Source organism: Culex quinquefasciatus, chromosome 3 (genome assembly GCF_015732765.1).
Source record: "Culex quinquefasciatus strain JHB chromosome 3, VPISU_Cqui_1.0_pri_paternal, whole genome shotgun sequence".
Classification (NCBI taxonomy): domain Eukaryota; kingdom Metazoa; phylum Arthropoda; class Insecta; order Diptera; family Culicidae; genus Culex; species Culex quinquefasciatus.
This window is the reverse complement of record NC_051863.1, coordinates 121,356,778-121,384,112: the sequence shown is the minus strand read 5'-3', so window position 1 is coordinate 121,384,112 and position 27,335 is coordinate 121,356,778. Positions and strand designations below refer to the sequence as shown.

The 27,335-nt window shown below is 34.7% G+C and overlaps 1 protein-coding gene across 27 annotated transcripts in view; it reads left to right on the top strand.

Moving 5' to 3' along the window:
• The window catches only part of LOC6037170 (glucose transporter type 1), a 431,006-nt gene that overhangs the window by 245,903 nt on the left and 157,768 nt on the right, over positions 1-27,335 (top strand). The gene's annotated exons all lie outside the window — the stretch shown is intronic.

Genomic DNA, 27,335 nt, shown 5'->3' with positions numbered 1-27,335 from the left:
ATTAAAAACCATCTTCATCATCTGGCACTCGGCCTTGGCCACGATGGCATCCCTCGAGACATCCCGTATACGATGCGGAAAGATCAGTCCATCGAGCACCATCTTCGTCCGATCCGGTAGCATTCTGTAACCCATTGCCTCGAACATTGCCTCTGCGCCCGCCAAATTTGCAACAATCTGGTGCTGGTAGAATCCGGAGTGCGTCTTGAGGACTTTGTACTCCCGCGGACATGGCTGTCTCAATAAATTGTTCGCGTACCGGTTGATGGCTTCAAATCCAGTTGATGCCTTGTCTGCGGAAAAGTTGTCCATTTTTGCAATAGAACTTTGCAGAACTTGCTCCGTTGCAAAGAGCAGAAACTTTTGGTAGGGCCTCCTCGGGTGCATCTGATTCATTGATTCTTTCTCGTCCAGGAACTTTGTGAGGACGTCCGGGGGTTCAGTGATGTACATATTGCCGATGACCTCATCGCTACCAACACCATCCTGCTGATAATGATGATCGTACACGGAATCCATTGTTTTAGGTGTTGTTGACTTTTCTCTCGCTTGAATTATCGAATTTTGTTGTTGCTCTGTTTGGAAATGTTTCACTTCCGGATCCGGAATACAGGGATTATTTCTTGCTGATTTGAGTTGAGGAAATAGCTGAATTTGATTCAAAGACTACAACATCACGAAATATAAGTACACGTCTCAACTCAACGGTGCCACGAGCTTCACTGTGAAAGAGGTTTGTTCTGTAGAGCTTTTCATATAAATTTTGTTTTCTGCCTGGTGTATCACCTGGTACTTCAGATATGCACTTACCTCCCTTATAGCACGCCCAAGAAATTTAAAAAATAAAATTAGGTTTAAGTCTTGGTCAATAAACTGGGATACTCAGATAGCATGCTTGCTAGCCGCGCGCAGTGCCAACGCATGTCTGGGTATAGGTATACGAATTCCAAATCAGGTTTAGGTACAGGTTTATGTTTGAATTTTTTTTTCGTGGGTGCTTATCGTTCGTTACAGCAAACGATGAACTTTGTTTTAAAAATCCTACCATAAAGTTTCCTACCTTTTTTATCGAGTTTGATCGGAGAAATTTTAAAAATATATATTATTCCTTATACATCGCAAAATAATGTTATGCTCAAGTTGAATTTAAAATCACATTTGAAAAAAAAAACTTTGCAATCAGCCAAAATGTTTGTTGATTTGACAATACAAAATTAAGATATAGTGAAAAAAGTTTACGTTATAGGTACATTAAACAAAGCCAAATGTTGTAAATTACTTCTGGAATGATCATCCTGTAAATCTATGGGAAAGGATTTGAAGTAACTTTCTGATAAGTCGCGATTTTCTTGCTATTCGCAAAATGTTTCGTGGCTTTAAATTTTGTGTTTTTTTTGTATTTGGATGATAATTTGTCCATACATTACTTATGTCCAAATAAGCCGTTGGATGGATTTTCTTATCGATTTGGTATGTTCGGCAAAAATGCAGGTTTTGATAAAGACTTTCAAGAAAAATAATAGGGTTATTCTCCACCAACTCACACAGCAGTTGCCCCGACCCCTCTTCGATTTGCGTGAAACTTTGTCCTAAGGGGTAACTTTTGTCCCTGATCACGAATCCGAGGTCCGTTTTTTTGATATCTCGTGACGGAGGGGCGGTACGACCCCTTCCATTTTTGAACATGCGAAAAAAGAGGTGTTTTTCAATAATTTGCAGCCTGAAACGGTGATGAGATAGAAATTTGGTGTCAAAGGGACTTTTATGTAAAATTAGACGCCCGATTTGATGGCGTACTCAGAATTCCGAAAAAACGTATTTTTCATCGAAAAAAACACCAAAAAACTTTTAAAAATTCTCCCATTTTCCGTTACTCGACTGTAAAAAGTTTTGGAACATGTCATTTTATGGGAAATTTAATGTTCTTTTCGAATCTTCATTGACCCAGAAGGGTCATATTTTCATTTAGAACAAAATTTTTCATTTTAAAATTTCGTATTTTTTATAACGTTGCAGGGTTATTTTTTAGAGTGTAACAATGTTCTACAAAGTTGTAGAGCAGACAATTACAAAAAATTTGGTATATAGACATAAGGGGTTTAAGCATAAAGCATAAGCATAGGTGCCCACCCGCAGTTGCTACTCCGTTATTGACCAGGACCTCCAGAAGTTACATCCACGAGCCGTGGAAGATGAGTGGGTGCTATCTTTCCTCGCTTCGCAACTTCTCAAAGGCCCCTATCATGCTGATCAATACCGGCGCCGGCCACGACCAGTGGTAGAGTCACGGGGAAGTGGATGGGAATGTTAGTCCGATACTTGAGTGATAGAGACCGCCCAATCGACTGCTTCTCCGACAAAGTATCACATGAGTTTTGAGGGGTTAGTAGATGGGTATGAGGTCAGGATTCACGAGTGGCAGTGATGTGACCATGAGCATTTTGTTTATCGGTTGAAAAATTTAAATCTTAGGCAGCCGGCTGCGGAAAGATAAATTATTGATTAGTTAGAAAGTTTTTTAATCGAACGCGTGCCAACCGAGCAGTAGTGCTATGGGCTGGACTTATCAGTATATTTTTATAAATTGTACAATTTAGATAACGCGTGCAAATTTCAAAAATACTAAATAAAAAACGCTTTTCTCTTCATAAAATCGATAGTTTGATGAGTTAATACTAGAACTGTCAGTTGGAATAAATTATTACGATCAACGAATATAAACGAAAAAGAAAACAGGACACTACGTAACCGATTCTAATGAAATTAAAACAATAACTTAAACGAACTAAACCGGCGGCGTGCCTTCCAATCAACGATGATAAAAGAAGGACTTATGAAAAATAAAATATCAAATGAAAGGCTCGGAAAACACGTTGCACGGTAACCGCGAGGTCTCGCTACTCACAATCGAATAAAAAAAAATGCTAAAACGTGCGCTAATGGTCTATCCTATATGTCAGCGCGAAAAAAAAAGCAAACCAAAAGAAAAGAACATTTTAATCGCGCGATTATTTTTCAACTGACGACGATTCTTTTTTCGCTCCACTTTGTGTGCCTCTGCGGCGCACATACACACCGATGAAATCTCTCGAACATTCGGAACTCTTCCTCTTTCCGCAATCGTCCCACTTCACCACAATAACGCGCCCGAAACGAAGCAAACCAAAAAAAAGAACTTTTCAATCGCGCGATTCTTTTTCAACTCTATAGACATAAGGGGTTTGCTTATAAACATCACGAGTTATCGCGATTTTACGAAAAAAAACAAGTTTTGAAAAAGTTGGTCGTCATCGATCGTTCCTGGTCACCCGCGACAAACACGGACGACGAAACAAAGAGAATCGCAAAATAGTAGTTTATGCAACAAGTTGCAAAAAGAGGATTTTTTCAGCACGAGTCGTACATTTATCCAACGAGGTTCACCGAGTTGGATAAATACGACGAGTGCTGAAAAAATCAAGTTTTGCAACGAGTTCCATACAACATTTTTTGCAATTCCGAAAAACACCCATTGAGTGAAATTTTAAGTCAAATTTTCATGTATTTTGTCAATAAATCGTTTAAATTAAAAAAATGTTGGAAAGTGATACTTTTCAAAACAAGTGCTGAAAAGTTCAACTTTTCAGCACCCATTTCAGTGCTGAATAGTAGCACTTTTCAGCATTTCTTTTGAAAAGTGTTCCTATTCGATTCTGTTATTTTTGGTACAGAAAAGTAGGCTATTTCGTCGTTGAAGAATGACAGGAAAAGTAAGTAGTTTCACGACGGAATTGCAAAAAGTACATTAAATTTCCCATAAAATGACATGTTCCAAAAAAATTTACAGTCGAGTATCGAAAAATGGGAGAGTTTTTAAAACTTTTTTAGTGTTTTTTTCGATGAAAAATACGTTTTTTCGGAATTCTGAGTACGCCATCAAATCGGGCGTCTAATTTTACATAAAAGTCCCTTTGACATCAAATTTCTATCTCATCACCGTTTCAGGCTGCAAATTATTGAAAAACACCTCTTTTTTCGTATGTTCAAAAATGGAAGGGGTCGTACCGCCCCTCCGTCACGAGATATCAAAAAACGGTCCTCGGATTCGTGATCAGGGACAAAAGTTACCCCTTAGGACAAAGTTTCACGCAAATCGAAGAGGGTTCGGGGCAACTGCTGTGTAAGCTGACGGAGAGTTACCCATTTTTGAAAATAATTTCGAGTGTTTTTTAAAAAGTTATTTGGAGAAACCAATACTGCAAAATGGACAAAAAGAAAGATGAAAAGTCGATTTACAAAAATGTAGAGAATTGCTCAGTAAGTTTAATAATAGATTTGAAAACACGTTTCGTAGACTTTAGTGGAATTTATAGAGCTTTTCGATATTTTGATCAAAATCTTTCCTTAGTTTGCTCATTTTCAAACTGTGATTTTTTTTTATTTTGTTAAATTGATTGATTATATCTAGGATTAGTTTTCAAAAGGACGCCAGAGCCAATCATGTTTTTTTTTATTATTTTTTCTAAAAAACAATTTTCAAAATGTTTGAGATTTTTTATCTTTTCTTCTTTCAAATACTCTAAACTATGTTTTGATTTAAAAACGTGCGTGTGAGCTTTCAATTCAAAACACGCTGTCCTGCAGCAAAATTGTGGGCAAATTATGCTGATAAAGCTGATCTCTGTACTGGGTATAAGGTCTTGACAGCTCTCTAAAGGTGCTAGTTCAACCTAATTCCAGTAGATTTTTGTTCACATTCTAAGTCCAATTCCTGCTACCAAATTTCATGAGACAGACTGGGATTCGATCCTTAAACCTTTTAGAAATACTTTAAAATTTGAGTCGAAGGTGGCTCTTACGTTAGTTTGTTGATTCAGCCGAAATATGTTTTTTTTTTATTTACTAATAATGCGAATGAATTTCTTGAAAAAATCAACTCTTAAAACCTTCTCATTCACCAAAGTATCTCTTTTGTACTCGCAAAGTAGTTCCTTCAAGTGCCTAAATTACCACCCACTTCAAGCCTCTTTCCTTCTACCATAGCGGAACCTACCTCACTCCCAGTTTTCCTCCTTTCCCCCCCTTTCCGTAACGACCAGTCATTATCATTACTGTATCGCAACGCCACACCAACCGCAAGACCCAGCAAGAGACCACGTGACGTTGAGTGTCATTTTCAATTCCCGTGAAATTGACGATCATAAAATGCAACGTGGCACACGAACCACGACGAGCCCATCAAAAAAATGGAACGAGTGGTGGCACTTGAGCTGGAGAGGACTTTTTTCAATTTTTATAATTTTTATTATTTTCTTGTTTCATTCACATTTGTTCCAACGATCGACACCACAACTCTTTATTCTTTCCATCGTTTACATCGAGTTGTTTGTAATTTTATCCAATTTGCCTCGGCAGATAATTAAGGCGGGGAGATTCAATTTTTAATAACAGCCTGCGGTGGAAATTTATTCGACAGATGAAAGAGTTTTTCGCGCGGCAAAAATGAACCTGACAGGTGGTGAATTGACATTAAATGAAATGTCACTTTCCGGGGAGTGAAACTTGCTGTCAGTTTGGTTTCGTTCGACTCGTCACTCTATCACTGCACCAGGGGTGATTGGAAATGACTGGTCCCCGGAACTGTGGGTGACCTCGGAGCGAGTGGGTCGTTACAAATGGAGCTCATCATTGCCAATTTCGCGAAACCACGACTATCGGGATGGCGAGGGGGTTGTCAATTTAACAATTCGATTAATATCGATTTGCGGGGTTCCACCTGATGACGCGGGTTTGCGGTCTGGGGTTTCAGGCAGGACATTCAAAATTAAGGAGTGAATTAATTATTTGTAATTAACGCCGAGGAGAAATGTCACGAATTATCAAGATTATACCTGGTAATTAGCAGGAATATTTTTCGACCCCCTTTGAGTTATTCACGGAATTCTGTCTCACAAGCAAAAGGTTTAGGGATCAAATCCCGGTCGTTGACCTTGAAATTTGGGCTTTGGAAGTCTGAAACACATTAAACTTTCCTATAATTTCGTGGAATTCTTCATCAAAGTTTTTTCCTCACATCAAAGGTAGAATTCTTCTCAAAAAGTTGCGTTCAGTTCAAACTCCGTTCTTCATAATCAAAAATGCCAGTCTCAACACTTGAAACGAACAGTCTATTCATGGTGGTGCGTGCTTGGAATAAGACCGCGTGCTATATTTTCCAAGAAGGTGCGATTGGAAGTTACCCTCATCACGCACAGTTTTCATGCGTTTCATTTGGAAAATTGATCACGCCATCGTTCTGCTATTAAGGTTGTCTGATGGTACAAAAATATGGATTATTATTCAATAAACATTCAGTAACTAGACAATTCAATTCTGGCGTGACAACAAATGTTGAACAATTAAGTAAAACAAACTAAAAAATATTTAATATCAATTGATTCAACCTAATTAAAACCCCACACAAAGGTTCAAGTGTGCGTATCAATAGAAATGACCACCAATCCACTCCTCGTTATTGTTCCTACAAAGTAGCCACTGATGGACGCATGATTGTCTGAATGACCGAACACAAAGCGACACTCACCTCATTTGAGCGATTGTTTCCTCACTGGATGGGCACGCCATGCCACATGGTACACACACCACATGTACATAAAACTATCAATCAAAACTTGTACTGGGTCGTGTTCCTTTTACACCCCTATACTAGTTAGATTGGAAAGGCTAGTTAAGGGTGATAATGGTTGACTCTGCGTGGCAGCACCACCTATCTGAGGGTTTGTATCTTTTCGATGGTTCACCTGTCAGGGGGATGGGCACTGTACAAAGATGTTTTCTTTCGTGGTTGAATAATAAATAAAATTAAACATTTGTGAAAACCACATTTTCATTTTTTTATAAATCAAGACTAATAATTCAAAAGGGCAAAACATTCAATATTACGTCCTTTTGAAATGAGTGTCTTGATTGATAAAAAATGAAAATATTGTTTTCGTAAAGATCGAAAAATTTAACAAATGTTTTATATTCTAGCATTAAAAATCGGACCATTAGTTGCTGAGATATCGACTTTAGAAAATGGTGGGTTGTTTGGGTGAGATTTAGAAAACATCAATTTTCCTGTTTTTAATCATTGCATTGCAATATCTCAGCAACTAAGGGTCGTATCAACAAAGTTCAAATAAGGCTGGTACAAATATTTATAAAAGTTTTTGTCACCCCCTTCAAAATTGTCCCGAAAAATCAGGGGGCAAAAAAAATATTTTTACAATAAACTTCAAAATTTCAATGAAAATTCAAGTGCAACCAACTGAAATCAAATTAAAATACATTTTTCTGCGTTTAAAATCATTTTTAGCATGTTTGGGTTTATTAAAAAATCTTAAGATTTTTTGAAAATTTTCGATGCAAAATCTTTTTTTTCGATACAATTTTTGTTTTTGTCAGATCTTAGATTTTTTGAAAACTAATGATTGCAAAACAACTGAACTAGTGTAAAATGCATTTTAAAACACTTTTTTCATTTTAATGTGAAGACTATGGCTTGTTATTTAAATTTTTATATTTTTTTATTTTTTTGCCCCCCCCTTGGCCTCGGCCAGGGCCGAGGGACAAAAACTTTTTTAAATATTTGCATCGGCCTAAGCAAAATATAGAGAATTTTCTCAGCTTTTCAAAAATATTTTATTCAAAAGTGGGCAAACATGGGCACTAATTTAAAAAAAAAATAACTGCGACTATTTAAAAAAAAAGTTCTTTGAAAAAGGCTATAACTTGAAAACGATGCACTTAAAAGAGCACCCAGCTAGCAAAATCTAAACGTAGTAATATGTACCCTCCCTGCAAAGGCTTCTCTAAATATCTGAATTGTAAATGTAACATCCTGGAGCAGAACTGTTAACTTCAAATAAAAACACAATTGAATTGAGTTTTTTTTTGGCATATAACAGGAACGTGAGCGGGGGATCCCCACGTTTCTTCCTCCCCTGTAAATTCAGAACTGTATTGCTGTTTGAATATTCGTGTTCAAACTCAATCCACTTCAATGAATCATCTTTGCGGTAAACTTTACGCAGTTGGCCTGGCCGCTTTAACGTTTGTGATGTTTCAAAGCAATTTATTGCATTGAGGCACTGCAAATGTTAACAATGACAAGAGGATGCTAGGCGTTAATCACCCTAAGGCATTTTCCAGAATGCCCTCGAAAGACTGGCTGCGCTAGGGTTAGATTAGATTAGATTAGAATTGAATTGAGTTTTTTTGGCATGACTTGTTTAAGGGAAAAAAAATTAATTAAAAATCAACAAAAAAATTTACAGCGTATCATTTCCTTTTATTGTAGTCCTAATTTATACCTACAACTTTGCCGATTTTTTTTTAATTTTCATATATGATTTTTGAATGGACAGCTGCCAAATTTGTATGGAAAATTATGTGGACAAACTATTGCTGCAAAATGGCTTGTTTGGGCATACCAAAGGCACCAAAAAAGTTTAAGCCGGATAAAAAAATACAAAAATTAAAATTAAAAAAAATCCTTTTTCGTAGAGAATAGCTCAGAAGCTATTTTTCACAGTCTAGCTGTGTTGAAAAAGTCGAATAACACTTTCTGAAACTTTAACACATTATTATCAAGGTTTTTACTAAATTTTACGATGTATAGTACAATTTTAAGCCTAAAATAGTATCAGGATTGATCGAATGGTCGATAACTTTTGATAGCAAAGTCTGGAATTTGAAATTTCTTTAAGTTCGTACAGTTCTTGCAGTATTGCTTTATGGTTTACAGTCTAGACTTGATTATTCGAATTGCTCGAAAAAAAAATGTACTTCGGATAATCTCATCAAGAATGATTTTTTTTCGTTGTCTTGTTTAGGGTCGTTGTGTTTAAATATAGCCCCACACATTTTTTAAGTGACATGGAAATTTTAAATTCATAATGGCGGCCAAAATATCGGTGATGATAATATATTGGGAAAATGCATTTGGTAATGTTACATGCAATCAACGACACAAAAATGCATAATATGGGGTTACAGAACACGATTTTAATGTTAAAAGTGAGAAAATAAAAAGAACCTAAGAAACCATCCGGTGATCAAATATCGAATAATCTGAACTAGACTGTTTGTAGCCAAAGTCAAAGTGTTTTTTTTTAAATAAACTCACACGATTTTTGCCGCCATCTTGGAACTGAAACTCTAGTACCGTACTCGATTTTTTTCAGTTTCATGCGAGTTCCACGCACACTGACAAATGATGTTCGATAGAACCAAAACTGGCACCAACGAGTGCTGCATTAGTGACACACCGGCCCTTCAAACGAACGTACCATCTATTTCAAAGAGTTAAAAAAACTAATAAGGATTTATTTCTAAAAATAATGCGTCAATAGAGTTTTATGAGATTTATTTATAAAAAAATGTAACAAATCAACGTCGTCGTGCTATCTTGTCGCACCCGCCATTTTGACGTTCCGAGAAAAACGCATTTTAATGTTTGACCTTGAATAAACGAAAACTAGAGCATGCAATGTAAACAATAACAAACACGTTTTGTTAGGCTGACCATTCTGTGCATTGTCCCGAAGTTTGGTTGAATTTGGTTGCTGGAGTCCCGAGTTATAATTACAAATGTTTACGGTAGTCTTACTTGTACGTGCGTCAAACGCATCCTGACTTGAAATCCCTTTGGTCAGTTGTCGCACTTACCTAATTTTTCAGGGAGTGACAAGATAGCACGACAAGATTGAAACTACTTTCATATGTAAAGTGACAAAATGCACAGAGTTTTTTCGGATTTCGTTGATTATCTCAGGATTGAAATCGAATTTTGGGGATCTGTGAAGGCCAAAGGTGAGTCATTGTGAGCTGCACAAAATGGCGTTCTTAACTCAATTTGGTCCAAAATGCACGTACGACAAGTTAGCACGATGGCGATGAAATACGTTCATTATTCCATCCAATTTTAATTACTTTACAACATAAATTTCATTTAAAATCAAGAAAAAATCTCGAGTCTCGTTTGAAAGGTAATATAAACATAGATATGACATTTTAAAGAAATTTTATCTAGAAATCTTCTCGCAAGATGTCAGGATAGAGCCATTTATTAGACACTCTTTTTTAGTTTTTACATTCCTGCAAAATATTCCGTAAAAATGTTGCTTGGTAAGATTTCTATCATTTTCGGTCAATATAAATTAGATCCTTGCTATTAGGTTGGTAACAATGTGTAAGTAAACAAAATTTTTGTTTGTTTCAATTATATTACAAACTTCAAATAAAATCGTGAGAATCGTTGAATTTTGCTAAAATTTCTTTATGAAAAGGATCTATACAAATTGAAATTTTGATTGTAACTTAAAGTGACAAAGAATGTTGTTCTTAATAAATGACCAAAAAAAAAAAAAGAAAAACTAACTTAATCCACCTATATGGTTGGTGCCTTCCTCACTCTTTTCCAACAATGGGTGATATGTGATATGATGGGTTTGGACACAAATTTCGTCTAATTTCGTTATGTTCCGGAATACAAAAAAACACACATATCATTCAAGGGCTCATAAGTGGCATCGTAAGTGGTCATAGCTTAAGACAGGGCTGCCTCTTCAATGTTTTGGACTCGTTGGAAAGGTCTTTCGATTACCTAACCAACGATGGGTCGGATGATGGATCCGGACATGGTTTACATACATTTAAGTGAGATCCGGCTACTAAAAAGTACCTAAATATCACTTAAGTGGTTATAACTCGAGACAGGGTTGCCAGATTACCAATGTTTTGGACTCGTTGGAAAGGTCTTTCAATTACCTAACTAACGATGTTTAACATGATGATGTTTGGTTCAGTTTATTGCCTTTTTTTCAACTTCCGAAAATTTTCGAAAACACATTTTTATACATAACTTTTGAATTACTTATCGAAACTTCAAACAATTCAATATCACCGTACGGGACCCTAAACCAAGTCGAATGCGACTGGTTTGGTCAAAATCGGTTCAGCCAGTGCTGAGAAAACTGAGTGACATTATTGGTCACATACACACACATATACACACACACATACACACAGACATTTGTTCAGTTTTCGATTCTGAGTCGATATGTATACATCAAGGTGGGTTTTCGTGCTTTCAATAAAAAGTTCAATTTTAGAGCAGGATTATAGCCTTACCTCAGTGAGGAAGGCAAAATTCTGTTTTAATAACAAAAAAAATGTAATATAGAAACTTATTTTATCTATTCTTTGAATTACCGTAAACCCGGGTACAATTAAGGGTTCAACCAAGGAAGTTGTTGTCTTCTTATTCCAAAATTGTCAAACTTACGGACCCAATCCTGCAAGAATCTGATTGTAAAAATAGTCAAACTTTGTTGTAAATAACTACGAAGACAGTAATTTAGGGGATGAATAAAAAAATATATCGATAGTTCCCGTAGTTTTGAAGATACTAAAATGTCTGTAACAGAATTCTGGGTGCAAAAGCTATGGTTAGAGGGTGACGATTCTCGAGATTTTCAATTTCCCGGGAATCGAGAGTTGAATTTGGCCATTTCCCGGGAATTCCCGGGACCCGGGAGTTTTTTTTACTATGCCAATAGTGGCATAATTTAAAAAGAAAAGTATAAAATTTGTTACTCATTCGTTAAATTAAGTATCCTCATAATTTAGAGGAACTATAAAGTTTACTTTAATAGTTTAAAATGTTTACGAATCATAATTCGCACTGAGTGATTTTTCAAATGTTTATTAAATTTTTGTGAAGTAAAAACATAGCTAATATATAATTTCACAGTATCGAGATTCTTGCAATATGATAAATAACGACTCAAAACAACAATTTAAACTTTTTTCATCATTTTTAAGGTCAACTTTAAATTTTAATTTAAGATATACATATTTACAGTTACCAGGAAAACTGGAGTGTTTACAATTGGCGAACCTTAACTTTACAAAGATTACCGCTCCAGAGTTTTTTTTTACAAAATATAATTAATATTGAGGTTGATGTGAACTAGAGGTGGGCAAAAAAAGAGCGAGCCGCTCAAAGAGCCGATTCATTAAAAAGAGCGAACGAACCATGACTCACAAAAAAAGAACCGCGGTTCTTTTTTAAACTCCGGTCTCGGCTCACTATGGAATATTTTTGAAACTTGTTATAAATAAAATTTATTGAATTTCCAATAAGTTGTAGTGTTAAATTTGAACTTATGAAACTCTACTAAATAGCTTAGAGATTTTGGAAAAAAAATTAAATCCTCTTGCCCTAATAAACTTCAGCGTTTATAGAACTTATCGATCAAATCAGAATAAAGAATAGAGTTTACAGAATATTTTCACTAAATAAAATATCAGCATTAGTTCAATTTTGGCGGAAATTAACACAATTTTAAAGTTAGCAGAAATTTCTCCAAAATCCTAGATTTAAGTTTGGATACCATTCAATTATTCGAACGTTTAGGTTCGAGTACAAATGTTGACATAGAGACCGCCAAGACCTATGGTTTTCAAAGGCATCTTCTCGTTTTTAGTTTTTTTTTCTAGCTAATTCCAATGTGAAATAGCTTTAAAAATCATACCATTCTTAAAAAAATATCCTTTTCATCCATATTCTGAAAAAGAGCGAAAGAACCGTTCAAAAGAGCGGCTCTTTTTAATGAGCGATCGAAAATGAGCGGCTCCTAAAAAAGAGCGGTTTTGCCCACCTCTATGTGAAACATAAAATGGCCTTTAACACAAAAAAAAGAAATTACCTTGATACAGCAAAATTACCTTAGGTACTAAGAATTAAAAAAAATATATAAGCATTGCTATGCTCGAGAAAAGATATGGAATTTGAACTTATCATGAAAAAGCTATAACCTCTTAGAAATAATAAATAAAAAAAATATTTCTAGAGTTTTTTTTATAACGTCCTATAAACATATGAAACCCAATATCTTATAGGACATTTAAAAAACACTGGATTTATAAAAAAAAAACATTAAATTTCATTTCTGGGGTGTAACTGCAAAGTATGTTTTAAGGTAAATTTTGGGGTCCAAATTTTGTTTTGTCTTCTCTCGATTATAGTTATTGGAATTTTTGACAAGTTAAAATTTAAAAAAAATATATGAATAGAAAGATTAGAGAAAAACTGGCTTATTCGAACTTGAACATCGAACATTAAACATCCAATGTTCCAAACAATTTTCAATTTTTCAAATAATTCTTGATTAGTTTATATAATTTTGCTTCAATAGTTTAAGTTTAAAATTTCCCGGGAGTCTCGACCGAATTTCCCGGGAATCGAGAGGTCCAAAAATGGTCGATTTCCCGAGATTCTTTTCCCGGGAATTCCCGCTCGTCACCCTCTAGCTATGGTTGATGTGTACCGTAAAGTGGAATAAATTGATAACTCCTTTATTTGACGTCCTGTTCGGTTTTGCGCCAAAATGCGCCATTTTGAAAACATAGCAAATAGGCTCAAAATCACTTATGTGATGTGTAATTTGATGTCATGAACAATTCTTCAGAACATAGTAGGCCGCAAAAATGCTAACATTTTGAGTTATCACCAAAAAAGTGCTTTTTTGGACCATTTTTGCAAAAATGGCGTATATCTCGAGTAGATTAAGAGCTACAAATTTGGCGCTTTCGACAAACTTTTATGAAATTTTCTCCACTGAAACTTTGCCTAAGACACAAAAGCCCAACAACGTCATTCAACAAAGTTAGTTTTTGGTTGACACCCTGGAAGGTCGTCACCCTGTATGTCAATAACTTCAAAAGATATCCCTTATCAAGTTCAACATTACCGAAGACACCATTTGGCTAGGACGTCAAATAAAGGAGTTATCAATTTATTCCACTTAATTTTGCCATTCCGAACACTGTGGCATTGATAGTTTTTCATTTTATTTATCAAGAATATTTAATTGGTATTAGGCGTCATCCATAAAGTACGTCACGCTCTAGGGGGGGGGGAGGGGGGGTTGTCGCAAGTGTGACAAAGTGTGACAAGGGGGAGAGAGGGGGTACGTGAGACTGTGACGTCACGCTAGACTATTTATTTAATATTGAACTTTTTTTTTAAATATAGCTTTAAAAATTTAATGATAGATAACTTTTACTCATAAATCAAACACGATTCAAGGCTTTATGAAACAGAGTTTTTGATGATAGATTTAATATGCTTCAATAAACTGTGATGGTGATTTTTATCACTACAACATTGAACAAAATTTAAAAAATCCAAACGCAACCTGTAAAAATTAAAAACATTCTCGAATGAATTCCGAATTTCAAAATCATCCTTTTTATAAATCATGCTCACAGTAAAAAAATGTGTAAATTTCGAAGCTGTGATTTCTGAAGGTTGAATTTTACAGATTTATTGATGTAAATTTACCTCAATTTAGACTCAAAAAGTGTCATTACACCAGAAAAGTGGTAAAATTACTCATTTTCAGAGGTAAAATTACACATTTTTTCTGACATAAAAGATGTACCCCTTCCCAGATGTAATATTACCATGATTTTTTACTGTGTAAAATTGTACAAAAAACAAGATAGTGCGGAGGGGGGGGGAGGTCCGACAAAACGTGACGTACTTTCTGAGGGGGGGTCAGAGCCAGCGAGACAAAGTGTGACATAGGGGGGGAGGGGGGGTTAATTTTGGCCGATTTTAGCGTGACATACTTTATGGATGACGCCTAAGACTTGTTAAAATTTTTTGAAACATTTACTGGGCTGGGTCACAACATATCCATAGTGTTTTGAAAATAGTTTCATTGAAAACTGGGGTAACTCTGATAGTTACTGTGGTTCCTACAAATTTCATGCATAAATTGAGCAAATTGAACGGATTACGTGAAATTGACACTTTGTAAAATCTATTTCAATATTGGTTTTAAAGACCCATCAAATGTGCTTAACAAATTTAATTTATCTTTAATAAAATGTATGTAATGTATGTTATTTGATATTGAATCAATAAAAATTTCTATGTTTGTTCAAGCTTCATAATATACTGTTTTTTTTTTATAAAAATATTTTTTTTTTGGTTGAAGGTAAAAAGTTGTGATCACCCTTAAGATAAAAAAAACAGAAAGTTCTCAAAAATTTATTGGTAATCTTATGAAATTTTTCAACATACAGAAATTACTTCTTTAATTGTTTTTTCTTTCTATTTTTTCAGAAATAAGCTCAGTACAAGGAAGTGTCATTGTTGAAGTTCTTTTTCTTTCAAAAAGACTATTTGAATCATTTAAAAATTCCATAGAGATTGTTATTCTCTTTTTTTTATTAAAATCTTTTCAACGGTGCCTCCCCCGTGACCTGCATTAAAACAATAACCACCATTCAGCAAACGGTGGTGATTGACTTTTCGCCTCACTCTGACAGGACAAGACATGTTTGGAAACCCACACACTCGCGTGTGATGTCCTCGTCACTGAGAGTGGTGTTGCTGCCTCGAAAACCTTTTTCAAGAGTCCTTACATTGTTTGGCTGTTATTGTGTTGTGCCGTGTGTGTGCGTGCGTGTGTGTTTATCGGTCCAAGTAAAATTTATGAATCATTTATCACTTTATGAATCACACTTGACACTTTCGGGGTGCCCTCTCGCGTCGATAACACGAGCGAGTGTGTGTGTTTGTGTTTGTGTCAATGGTGAAAGAAGAACGTCAAGCGGATGTCAATCAAATGCTTATAAGCATTTAAAGGTCCTCACCAACAGAAAGGGGTTGATGGTCGGGGAAGGAAGAAGGGGGGTTGGGAATTTGGTGATCGGTTAATTTAGTCGGATGAAGGGACTTGAATTAAGATATTTCCGGTTGGACTGGCTGATTGAATAACAATGATACTGGCTGGACGAAAATTGAATTATCAGTTTCGAGCATTTCAGTTGAATGAGTTGATAAGAGCACAATAGCACACGCGTATCACATGCAACTTAATGCTTTGTGATGTTCACTACTAAATTTCCGACTAGAAAGAATCATTAACCCTTAATGACCAATTGGCAGGAAAAACGACCCCCAAGGGTTCGATGAATCTTCGGAAATGTTCGAGCTCATTATTGGGTGGGGTGAGTGTTATCAGAAGTTTGCCCCTGTTTACTGATAAAGTTCACTATTGTTATGGCAGATTGTTACTGTTGGAATTGCTAATTTTGAAAACTTTTAAATAACCTTAGTTATCAAAAAGTACCCCACAAATTAGTTTCAGATAATCTTCCTTCTACCCAAAAAAAGGTCCTGCCTCAGCCAATGAATCTATCTCTTCAATACATTCAATTCAATTCAAGGTTTTTTTTCCTTCCTCGATTTAGCAAAATATCCACGCTTCTGCTGATTTACGACGTGGCTACCAGTTTATGGCGATTTAACGACCTTAATGGCGCAGGGATACTTTGTACTTCCAATCAATCTCGAGCATTCCACATCTTTGGAGGATTGACGGGTACACGGAAAGAAATGCTAATATAAAAGCCTAAACTAATTTTTAAAATTTTGCTTTTTCATAGTTTTTTTTAAACATTCGGAAATTTGAAAAAGATCATACTGAGAATTGTCAGTCAAATGAAAAGTTTATAAAAGTTTCTCCGTGTCGAATCCACGGCTCGGGAAATATCCCCAAGAAAGGAGGAGGTTCACAATTTGGACATGCTCGGGCCGCAACAACGCGTTGTCGGTCCATTGCCATTTATCGATGGAATCCGTCATAAAGTGGTGCGAGACCGTTGTTAGTGTGCTCGGAGGAAATTAAATTGTCCGATTTTTATTTTTATTGTTTTTTTCGGGTTGAGACTACATTGAAATTTTTGGTTTGGGTTTATGTTAAACAACTGTATGGAAAATTGCCCTTATAAAGAAAATATTATGGATTGAATTTAAGGGTGCACAGCAACCAAGGAAGTTGTTGTCTTCTTTTTCCAAATTTGTCAAACTTACGGACCCAATCCTGCAAGAACCTGATTGTAAAAATAGTCATATTTTGTTGTAAATAACTTTGAAGACAGTAATTTAGGGGATGAATAAAAAATCATATAGAAAGTTCCCGTAGTTTTGAAGATACTAAAATGACTGTAACAGAAATCTGGGTGCAAAAGCTCTGGTTGATGTGCACCGTTAAGTAAGATAGCAAATTTAAATTCATTATTAAACTCTGTTGCTTGATCGGGAAGATACTTTGTCATGGAAAGTTTTTTTTATTATATATATTTTACCACTTTTGTGACATTTATGTCTTGGTCATAGAAAGTTATTTTGGCTAAATTGTAAGCTAATACAATTTTCCGAAAAGTTTCAACAGGGTTTAATTCGAATTATTTTTCAATAATTTATAACTTTTTCACTAAGCTTAAGCCGGTATACAAAATAGAGCATGAGAAATCTATTTATTTCATTTATTAACTATTCGTCCGATGATAACGATAAGGTTATCGTTATCGAAATACAATAATTCTATTGGCGATAACCGACGATAACTCGATAACGATAACTGATTACAATATTGTTTAACAAAATCTTCTCAGAACTGGAAAACTTTTTTTGATTTTTTTAAAGTGGAAAGGAAAATAAATTACCAAAATTTAAATTTTTGGAAAATACAAAAATAAAGTATGTTTTTTTTGGTAATCATATCAAACAATGCAAAATTTTGTTATTTTTATTAAACCAGAGTTTTTGCTTAAATTTCTTAAAATTTTAACAAAACTATCTTTTTTAAATTACTTGAATTTTCATAATTTTTCATATGGGTATCAAACGTTGCAAAATTTAAATTATGAAAATTTTATCTATTTAAAAAAAATCTGACGATACGATATTTTGTAAAATTTTCAGTATTCTATAGTTAAAACCTTATAATGTTATAAAAATCTTTAATAAAATGAAAAGTGCAGGGTTGTTAAAATATCAAAAAATCAGCTCTCAGCAACTACAATTATCCCGCCTGAATATTCATGCCTCAAATACAACTCACGGCTTGTCTAAAGGTTATTTTTATAAAACTTGATTGAACCTCGGTAATTCTTTCTGGAGCTTGTTGTGGGGACTGTCCCGAGTCAGGGAAACTGTTTATCGAAAAATTCTATCGGTAAAAATTGATTTTATCTCATTTTGAAGTTTTTATACAATATATTTAGGCAAAAATCATAAAAAGTATTAAATAAATTGCTGAAATTGTGATGTTTTTTGTTGTCATTTCATCCAAACATCAGTTTCTACTTCCCTAAACATGTCTTCAATATCCTACATCATGGAAAAATGTTTATCTTGGTCGTCAGTTTCGATAATAGCTGCAAAATAGGGTTTTTCCTAGTTTTTTTTCTTAGATTCATCTGGAAACATCAACTTTATTCGTGTTTATCAAAACTGTTTACGTTGATTTGTAGCAAATTTTCAGGATTCTTTACCCAAAATAGTTTATACATAATTTTTGTTATGTCATTAGGGTGGTTCCGGTCGCGTCAGGGTGGTTCAAAGATGACAATTTTGAGATTGTTTTTTAATCATTATCAAACGCTGATTTAACTGAACTCATGCGTATTTTTCCTTGAAAGCCTAATTAGTCACTTTTCTTTCACAAACCGGATAACAATAATTTGATGAAACAGTGTCAAGTAATGGTTTAGAAATTTATTTTTTTCAAAATCTAAAAAATTGCCATTTTATGGCCCACCCTGACGCGGTCGGAACCACCCTAATGACCTAACAAAAATTTTGTATAAACTATTTTGGGTAGGGAATCCCGAAAATGTTAAGCCGATCCGAACACTTTAGAGTTTGGCGATGCCGTTTGCGTAGGAAATTGTTGTATTAGAACACCGTAAATAAAACATTGTTATTCAACAATACACATGAATCGCTTAGCAAAATTTTGTAAGATGTTCAAAAAAATTTCAACATGTTTCCACCTCAGGACTTTTGATTTGTCATCCTGAAATTAATTTAAATCCTACTACTAAAAAGGGAATAAATATCACAGAATTTTAAAATTTGCAGCATTTTCTCTACACTAAAATTGTTGTAACTTTTCAGAGATTTGATGTAGTAGCATGTTTATTCTGCAAATTTATTCTGGATATTATTTGCTACAAATCTACGTAAACAGTTTTGATAAACACGAATAAAGTTGATGTTTCCAGATGAATCTGAGAAAAAACTAGGAAAAAAAACTATTAACTATAAAAAAGCTATTATCGAAACGGACGACCAAGATAAACATTTTTCCATGATGTAGGATATTGAAGACATGTTTAGGGAACTCGAAAGTGATGTTTTGATGAAATGACAACAAAAAACATCACAATTTCAGCAATTTATTTAATACTTTTTTATGATTTTTGCTTAAATATATTGTATAAAAACTTCAAAATGAGATAAAATCAATTTTCACCGATAGAATTTTTCGATAAACAGTTTCCCTGACTCGGGACAGTCCCCCCAACAAGCTCCAGAAAGAATTACCGAGGTTCATTCAAGTTTTATAAAAATAACCTTTAGACAAGCCGTGTTAACTGCTCTTCTTTCTTTATTGAAACTCTCAGCGCCGAACATAGCTGGACACGTTTTCGTGCTTGCACACTCGCGATTGACGTTTTCCTTTTCTCTCTCATTCCCGATTCCACGATCATCCTACCGCAACAGCGTTAAACCACAAAAGCCGTCACAAAACCAATTTCGCAAACGCAGTTTAACGGGACGTCATGCGTGGTCGGCTCCTAATCGCCATCTCGCGTTCTCTCATTGCAGTTTTTTGAGAGATTGAGAGGCTCAGCGGTGAGAGCGCATAGTCGAGGAAAAGGGGAAGAGTGATAGAGAGAGAATGACATTGCTGGGAATCACGAGACACAAAAAGAGATCTCATAAGCTATAGTGACGGCCGCTATACTCTCGGATATTTTTGGTGCAGAGATAATCTATTGATAGCTTTTTTATCACTCATTTGCAACACTGGAAAAGTGTAATATCCAAATTGCTAATTGTGAAAATTTTGGAACTTCAAAAATACGGTAATTTTCAAAAAAAAATCTAATAAAGTGAAAATATATATACTATTTCAGGGAAAATACAGTATTTGTTTCCAACTAACATTAAATGCTAGAATGTGCCCCGACACTAATTCGATTTTGATTTTGTATAGATTTATTCTAAACTGGAGTTTTAAGTTAAAGATCCCAAATTTTCACAAAATATCGCATGTGAATAATTCTTAATATGGGTGTCAAAAGACGCCAAATTTTGTACAGCTTCATACTAAACCAGTGTTTTTGTGTTAAGTTCTAAAATTTTCACAAAATACCGTTTTTTTAAACACTCTGATTTTCATAATATGCAATATTGGTATCAAACGAAGCAAATTTCAAATTATAAAAAATTTCAGCATTAGAGAACAATATATATTGTGAATAGTACAGTATTTTATTGTCAAAAACTATAAAATTTTAAGTATTTATAGTTTTGTACCCGTATTGCAAATAATAAAAAAAAATATTTTCAAAAAATCGGGAAAAGTTTCCCCGACCCCTCTTTGATTTGCGTGAAAGTTTGTCCTAAGAGGTAACTTTTGTCCCTGGTCACGAATCCGAGATCCGTTTTTTGATATCTCGTGACGGAGGGGCGGGACAACCCCTGCTCTACATTTTTGTTGAACATTGTCACAATCTAAAAAATAAACCTGCAAAGTTAGAAAAACAAGAAATTTTAAAATGAAAAAATGTTCTAAAAAACACCTCTTTTTCGCATGTTCAAAAATGAAAGGGGTCGTACTGCCTCTCCGTCACGAGATATCAAAAAAACGGACCTCGGATTCGTGATCAGAGACAAGAGTTACCCCTTATAACATAGTTTCACGCAAATCGAAGAGAGGTCGGGGCAACTGCTGTGTGAGTTGGCGGAGAATCACCCATATCTGAATCGTTATTTTAAATTTTTGAAATATTTTTTTTAAAGGGATCTGAAAATTTCACAAAGTTTTAACAATGAAAATCGGACCGAAGTTTAGTTTCCAAAGTATCGTGATTTTCAGAGGTGGTTTTCTTCCAAGAAGTACTTTTAAAATGCAAATATCGAAAATAATTCGAAAATGTATACCTAAAATAGCTAAAAGTTGAAAACGGTACATAAGCATTAGCATTTTATTGCCCACCATTGAAAAAACGGCTAATATCCACTTTTGGCAAAAACGACATATTAGCACAAGGTGGTAGAGGATGTTCCAACGCATCTTCTGAAACTTGAATTTCACTAAAATAGTGTTTAGATTTGGCTGCCGATGCGAAAAACCAAACGGCTAAAATGCCACTCTTATGGAAAATTGCCTTGACGGAGATTTGGTGACAAACTAAAACGCGTTTTTCTCGGAATACTTGATTTGGCATAATAGCCGAATTTTCAATTATGGGCAGTTTAGGACGCCCTATCCAAGGATGACTCCACAAACTTGAAAACGGTACATTTATCTAAAAAATTTAACATAATTTGCATTTAATTTTTGTTTTGCCCAGGATTCCAAAAAATCATTTCTCCTAAACCAGATTTTGAACCATCATGCACTGTGGCTCAGAAGAAGTCTCCTAAAACATAGCAAAACAAAATCGAAAGCGGAAAATACGTATTTTGGAAATTTGATTTTTAATAATAGTCGTCAGTTCGAATCCTTGAAATTATATTTTTATTCAAATTTGGTCCTCTAACCTTAAATATGAAGCCAACTCTATTTTTTATTATTAGCGTCCCAAACCAGCAATCCAATTTAGTGAGAATCCGAATCCCACTTGATTCAATTTCGCTTTTATTCAAAGTTCAAATTCTTAATTTCGGGATTTGATCCTTTGTTGAAATATTAGTTGAACGATGCTTCAACTTTTATTTTTTTCCTATAAACTCAGAAACCTAGCACAAAACGAATCGTTTTCAATTCTGCCAAACTAGGTCGCAAAGCAACAATTCTGCCGTCCCGACAACACGATGACGATGGGGGTCTATAAATACCTGTTACTGTATGTTTCTGATGCATTCAGTAAATATTCATCAGAAAATCGATTTTCTAAACCCTGTGCTTTCCCATTTGCAATGGCACACACGCAATACAATGTAAACGAGGATTACAGTTGAACCTTGGTTGAACCTCGGACAAATTGCTGAAATTGCTAGTTGGGTAGTTTTTTGTGTGACAAGTTTTTATAAATTCGTGTGTCTGTTATATTTTTCTTGTAAAATTAATGATGCTGTTTGTTGACACACATAGTCATATATTAGCACCAGCAAACCTGCTGTTATTTGGACGGCGAAATCGTGCTGTAAACAAGTCGATTTAGGTGAATTATGCACTGCCGCAGTATGATTCGGATTGTTTTTCTGGGTCGCTGCTGAACTGGATGTTTCTTTTTGCTTTAATTCCTTGGATTCCAAAATTAATTCGGATGTGGTACTTTGGACTTTTTAGGAAATAGCCCAATCCACAAACTGATTAATGTTTCCCTAGGTTGTGGTCGATTCCCCAAACCCACAATTGATCCACTTATAGCCGCAATTAGGGCCCACTAAACCACAAACTTATCAGTCAGAACTCAAACATTGTGCTGCTTTAAATTGATTAGTTCAACCGCAAAACCGTCGAACGCATGGTTGGAATCGTTCAATTCTTCACCACCAGTTCTAGAATTCTCGCAAGCATCTTCACTTTGTCGTTCTGTTTACAATTCCAAACATCTCTGCCGGTTCTGTCGATTGGAACGGGGAGAAGTGGTTGGCTGGAGGCATTCCCCATCTCTGCATGATATTTGCCCTTTTCTAGTTGAGCTTTTGCTGCATCGTCTGGACTGCAATATGCAACAGCCAAGACGTGCCATCGTCGACTTTTGGTTGGGGTTCTTGCATGCAAATGCTTCATATTTTAAAACCCCACCGCTTACCAGCAGGCAGACAGAGTGGTTTTTGCAGTCAGAACGAAATCTGATGACGTGGGACTACAGTTTGAAGATAAATTTGTTTTTGTAAATTTGTTCCAATTAAAATTAATCATTATGTTTCTGCTAGGTTGAGTCTTTTTTTCCACGATATGTTTGATCATAGATGCGAAATTAAAATAAATGTTGACTCTGGAAAATTTTATCAAACTAAAAGTTCTTCGAAAATCACCGGATAGCCAATCCATTATAACTTGTGCTCATTGAAATGCAGAAATTTGCTCGTAACTAAAATCATGTTAGAAAGCTCGCTCATCAAATTATAACTATCCGCAAACAAAATGTTTGAGGGAAATTTCCAATTTCATGGTAGCCAGAAAAGCGAGATTTGAATTGATCAGCACAAAATAATTTCAAGCATCGTTGACTTGATTTCTGAAAGTTTTGTGCACTTTCGGAATAAGATAGACTGTACTATTAGCGTGGCTCACGGATATATGAAAAAGACAAAAGTGTTCAATTTCGAACGCCTCTACCGGAATTTTGTAGCAATATGGCCCCAAAACATAGCCTGAAATTTTGAGCGCATTTGGTTAAGGTTTAGAACTTCCACCATTGACCTGAAGTTATAAAGAAATTTCAATAAATTTAATTTATTTATTTTCAACTTTTAACTCTTCTTCAAGTATATTTTCCTATGCCCAATGAATTTTTCTCAAAGTAGTGGTTTCTTATAGGTTTCGATCCGAGGAACAACTTTGTAGAACATCACAAAGCGCTAGGAATTAATCCCGGAAAGATACAGGCAAATTTTTAGAGCACGTTAAAAAAAAATTCCTAGCTCCAAAAAATATCCTGTATCTTTTCAGGATCAATTCCTAGCGCTTTGCGATGTTCTACAAAGTTGTTCCCCGGATCAAAACCTATAAGAAACTTGAGAATAAGAAAATTTGATTGGGTTTTGGGAAACTTTCTCTAAGAAGAGGTTAAAAGTGAAAATTTCCCATAGTAAATCTTTAAAAGTTCCATACTAACTTCAGGTCAATGGTGGAAGTACTAAACCTTAACCAAATGCGCTCAAAGTTTCAGGCTATGTTCTGGGGCCATATTGCTACAGAAATCCGGTCGAGGCGTTTGGAATTGAACACTTTTGTCTTTTTCTTTTATCCGTGAGCCACGCTACTGTACTATCAATTACCTCCTGATTGGTGCTCTCCACTCCTCTCTGGTTATGTAGTCCTCATGCCTCTAGGATTGCATTTTTGGAAAAATGACCTAAATTAGCCACAATGTTCGTAGGTATGGTTAGCCTATTTTAAAAACTACATTTTAAAGTAGTTCGAACTATGATAATTTTCCGACCATCCGGCATAATCTTGATGATATGAAGATCCAGAATCCCAATATTGAGTCCGATTGGGGAATTTTGATTGTTGGGTACCATAACTATTTAGAGTATTTCAAAACTTAAATTTGGCAAAAATAAATGGGGTTCAACCATGTAAGATTAAACAAGAAGTTAAAAATTCTCAGTTTAAGGGTGCACAGCAACCGAAGAAGTTGTTGTCTTCTTATTCCAAATTTGTCAAACTTACGGACCCAATCCTGAAAGAATCTGATTGTCAAAATGGTCAAACTTTATTGTAAATAACTTTGAAGACTGTAATTTAGGGGATGAATAAAAAATCATATCGATAGTTCCCGTATTTTTGAAGATACTAAAATGTCTATAACAGAAATCTGGGTGCAAAAGCGATGGTTGATGTGTACCGTTAACGATGTATCTTAAATATGCCTTAAGCTCAACTAATCATAGATTAAAAGGATTTTTTTCCGAGATTCAATTTTTTATCAACTTGGTAGAAGTTTGGCAAGTTTTGACTTGTTCGTATTTAAGCATTGCCAGAAGTTCTCTATTTTTTAAATATGAAAATCCGTTTTTTCTTCAATGTTCTGGCAAGAGGAACTCAATGTTTTTAAACTTAAACTTAAAGCATAAGTTGTGAAAATAAGCCAAAAATTTAAAATTGACTGAAAAAATATGAAAATACAAAAAAGGTAAAGGAATGAAGGTTGTAGAATAGATGTAATACAATAAAACATAAAACAAATTAATATTAATTTTAACACTATTCCTTCATAAACAAAAAAATGTCAAAAAATGAGTTTTTTTGTTTTCCATTAAACAAATATTTTAAAAGAATGTGCCCTTTTTCCTGAAAAGACCAAAAGACACCTAATTAGTGCGTCCAATTTCCCGAAAAAAAATGATTTCCCGTTTCCCGGGAAATTTGTAAATTTTCTCGGGAATTCCCGGAATTCAAGCCGATGCATGATTTTATTGAACTTTTTGGTACATTTTTTAATTTAGAAAAAAAATACAAAATCAATTTACTGTTGTTATTGAACTTATCAGTTCATCTGAAAATTTCATGTTGAAGTTTATTTTAGATAATATTAATTTCTTAAGCATTCACAACTGGAAATAGATCTTGTTTATTTGCTGACAAACAGCAATAGAACTACTAAACTACGTTTTTTGCTATGAAAATTATATTAACCGAAAACATTTATTAGCCAGAATCATTAGAAATCATTAAAAAACTAAAATTACCCAAACATGAAAACATATTTCAAAAGCTAGCTCCAAATATTTGAAAACTTTGGATTTTGATTGCAAAAAGTGTTATTTCAAGTGAAAAAGTATATTTTTAAGGTACATTTAATGCTTATCTATTAAGTCATTTGCTCATTCCAGTAGGGTAATTCTCTACCAACTCACACGAAATCGGGAAAAGTTGCCCCGACCCCTCTTCGATTCGCGTGAAACTTTGTCCTAAGGGGTAACTTTTGTTCCTGATCACGAATCCGAGGTCCGTTTTTTGATATCTCGTGACGGAGGGGCGGTACGACCCCTTCCATTTTTGAACATGCGAAAAAAGAGGTGTTTTTCAATCATTTGCAGCCTGAAACGGTGATGAGATAGAAATTTGGTGTCAAAGGGACTTTTATGTAAAATTAGACGCCCGATTTGATGGCGTACTCAGAATTCCGAAAAAACGTATTTTTCATAAAAAAAACACTAAAAAAGTTTTAAAAATTCTCTCATTTTCCGTTACTCGACTGTAAAAATTTTTGGAACATGTCATTTTATGGGAAATTTAATGTACTTTTCGAATCTACATTGACCCAGAAGGAACGGCCATGATCGATGACGACCAACTTTTTCAAAACTTTTTTTCGTAAAATCGCGATAACTCGTGATGTTTATAAGCAAACCCCTTATGTCTATATATCAAAATTTTTGTAATTGTCTGCTCTACAACTTTGTAGAACATTGTTACACTCTAAAAAATAACCCTGCAAAGTTAGAAAAAACACGAAATTTTAAAATGAAAAATTTTGTTCTAAATGAAAAAATGACCCTTCCGGGTCAATGTAGATTCGAAAAGTACATTAAATTTCCCATAAAATGACATGTTCCAAAAATTTTTACAGTCGAGTAACGGGAAATTGGAGAATTTTTAAAACTTTTTTAGTGTTTTTTTCGATAAAAAATCCGTTTTTTCGGAATTTTGAGTACGCCATCAAATCGGGCGTCTAATTTTACATAAAAGTCCCTTTGACACCAAATTTCTATCTCATCACCGTTTCAGGCTGCAAATGATTGAAAAACACCTCTTTTTTCGCATGTTCAAAAATGGAAGGGGTCGTACCGCCCCTCCGTCACGAGATATCAAAAAACGGACCTCGGATTCGTGATCAGGGACAAAAGTTACCCCTTAGGACAAAATTTCACGCAAATCGAAGAGGGGTCGGGGCAACTGCTGTGTGAGTTGGCGGAGTAACATTTGTTCTGGAACAAATATTTGCCATGAAAAACATATTCTCTGTTTTATTTTTTCAACTCAATTATCAATATTATTCTTTATCATATTCTCTCAAACTGATCACAGAGACAAATTTAAAAGCAATTTTATGGTTTTGGATTCATAGATGCATTTTACTCACTGTTCAAACCCTGTGAATAAAAAAAATCACTTCTCAACAAAAAATACTAATCATAAGTTTTTGATAATTTGTACGAATTGAGTTTTAGAAAATTCAGAAAATTTATAAATTTTCTTGAAGTTGTGTGTTCTTTTACAAGCAGTCAAGGTATTAATTGATCCTCACACTTATTTTGTCCATTTATGTTTCTATTCTATACAATCTTTTGCAAAATATTAATTAGAACCAGGATCAGACCAATTTTCGATATATTTCAAATTTCTCGTTTCTCGGGAATTTTGTAATCCCGGGAAATTGGACGCTCTACACCAAATCGATCAGAAAATTCCTTCCCGGAACACAGATTTTCCGTCAACATTTACGGAGCTATGTATCCGGACGACCAAATGATGCAAAGTAGCTTCTTTGGTCATACGCAAGCTCAAAAGTTTAAATAATAAAATCTC